The 2,500-nt window shown below is 58.8% G+C and overlaps 1 protein-coding gene across 7 annotated transcripts in view; it reads right to left on the minus strand.

Annotated features, from left to right (window-relative positions):
- The window catches only part of LOC143292529 (tensin-3-like), a 433,846-nt gene that overhangs the window by 205,596 nt on the left and 225,750 nt on the right, over positions 1-2,500 (minus strand). The gene's annotated exons all lie outside the window — the stretch shown is intronic.

Consider the following 2,500-nt stretch of genomic DNA (forward strand, 5'->3'; position numbering starts at 1 on the left):
CCCCTCTCCCACCTCCACACACCCACTGACCCCTCACCCCCACCCCTCTCCCACTTCCACACACCCACTGACCCCTCATCCCCACCCCTCTCCCACCTCCTCACACCCACTGACCCCTCACCCCCACCCCTCTCCCACCTCCCCACACCCACTGACCCCTCACCCCCACCACTCTCCCACCTCCACACACCCACTGACCCCTCACCCCCACCCCTCTCCCACCTCCCCCACACCCACTGACCCCTCACCCCCAACCCTCTCCCACCTCCCCACACCCACTGACCCTTCACCCCCACCCCTCTCCCACCTCCACACACCCACTGACCCTTCACCCCCACCCCTCTCCCACCTCCACACACCCAACGACACCTCTCCCCCACCCCCTCTCCCACCTCCCCACACCCACTGACCCCTCACCCCCACCCCTCTCTCACCTCCCCACACCCACTGACCCCTCACCCCACCCCTCTCCCACCTCCCCACACCCACTGACACCTCACCCCCACCCCTCTCCCACCTCCACACACCCACTGACCCCTCACCCCCCACCCCTCTCTCCAACCTCCCCACACCCACTGACCCTTCACCCCACCCCTCTCCCACCTCCCCACACCCCTCACCCCCACCCCTCTCCCACCTCCACACACCCACTGACCCCTCACCCCCACCCCTCTCCCACCTCCCCACACCCACTGACACCTCACCCCCACCCCTCTCCCACCTCCACACACCCACTGACCCCTCATCCCCCACCCCTCTCCCACCTCCCCACACCCCTCACCCCCACCCCTCTCCCACCTCCACACACCCACTGACCCCTCACCCCCCACTCCTCTTCCACCTCCCCACACCCACTGACCCCTCACCCCCCACCCCTCTCTCCAACCTCCCCACACCCACTGACCCCTCACCCCCACCCCTCTCTCCAACCTCCCCACACCCACTGACCCCTCACCCTCCACCCCTCTCCCACCTCCCCACACCCACTGCCACCTCACCCCCACCCCTCTCCCACCTCCCCACTGACCCCTCACCCCCACCCCTCTCCCACCTCCCCATTGACACCTCTCCCCCACCCCTCTCTCACCTCCCCACACCCCTCTCCCACCTCCCCCCCACCCCTCTCCCCACACCCACTGACCCCTCACCCCCCACCCTCTCTCCAACCTCCACACACCCACTAACCTTCACCCCCACCCCTCTCCCACATCCACCCCCCCCCCCCCACTCTCTCTCTTATCAACTGTGGTCATCCTGACAGACACACTGACGAGCATGACTAGCAAATAAGGACAATTAACTATTAACCTGAGGCCATCCTTTCTCATAACCGAACTGACCTCTCCATCACCCCGCCCCCAAACTCCGACCCCCCACCAGCCCACCCGCTACCTACCCCCCTCCTCCCCCCCCCCCACCTTCCTCCAGATCCCTGTCCTGTCCGCCCCCCCCACCCCCCATCCACCACCACCACCTCCCCTTGCCCTGTGGGCCACTGGACTGGACTGAGCAACGGAGCCGGCGGCCGGGTCGATGTGTCCGAATTTTTCGAATAGTTTCCTTTGCCACCAACACAGCAGTCTGGTGGTCTGTCTCCGCAGAGCGAAGCGTGATGGTTTTGTTCCGGGGTCAGAATTGACAGTGTCACGCTTTGCATCTAGCACCGATAAATAGACAGAGGGGGGGGGGGTGGAAGAAGCTAAGGGAGGGGGGGAGGGGTGAGAAGAGAAGAGAGGGGAAGAGAGAGAGAGAGGGAGAGAGAGAGAGGGACGGACATTGTTTTGTTGCCATTAACAATACTATCCTTTGGCAAGGGGGACAATATATGAAGAAAAGAATAACGGCGGTTTACCGTAGAGAAATTGACACACTGCTAAGAGTGAAAAGAAAATCAACGACAAACAACAACAACAACAACAAAATAATAAAATACAACATATTGTTAAGATTAAAAAGGAAAATTAAAAAAGCTTGACCATCCAACTTTCTACAAAAGTTATTCAGAATTATAAACCGTGGAACTGGCATCAGGGTAACAGTGTGTTTTCAGTAACTATAAGGCTTCCAAAGATAATTTCTTTTTCAGACAATCCCAAGCAAGGGCGATAAATTTCGCAAGTGATCTCATTTGAGAGAAAGAGAGAGAGAGAGAGGGAGGGAGGGAGGAAGGGAGGGAGAGAGAGAGAGAGAGAGAGGACAAGTCACCCAATCAAAAACTGAACTCAGCCAATGGAATGCGTGAACGTTTTCACGATAATAATAATTGAGAATTCAAACAACATCGTATACATAGCGCACTGGCAAAGCAAAACTCGATGACAAGTCAGTCGTGGGACGGAGTAAGCCGGCATTACTGGAACACACCAGGGCCTCTGCTATGCATGTAGACAGATAGAGTGATGGCCTAGAGGTAACGCGTCCGCCTAGGAAGCGAGAGAATCTGAGGGCGCTGGTTCGAATCACGGCTCAGCCGCCGATATTTTCTCCCCCTCCACTAGAC

This window comes from Babylonia areolata, chromosome 18 (assembly GCF_041734735.1).
Source record: "Babylonia areolata isolate BAREFJ2019XMU chromosome 18, ASM4173473v1, whole genome shotgun sequence".
Classification (NCBI taxonomy): Eukaryota; Metazoa; Mollusca; class Gastropoda; order Neogastropoda; family Buccinidae; genus Babylonia; species Babylonia areolata.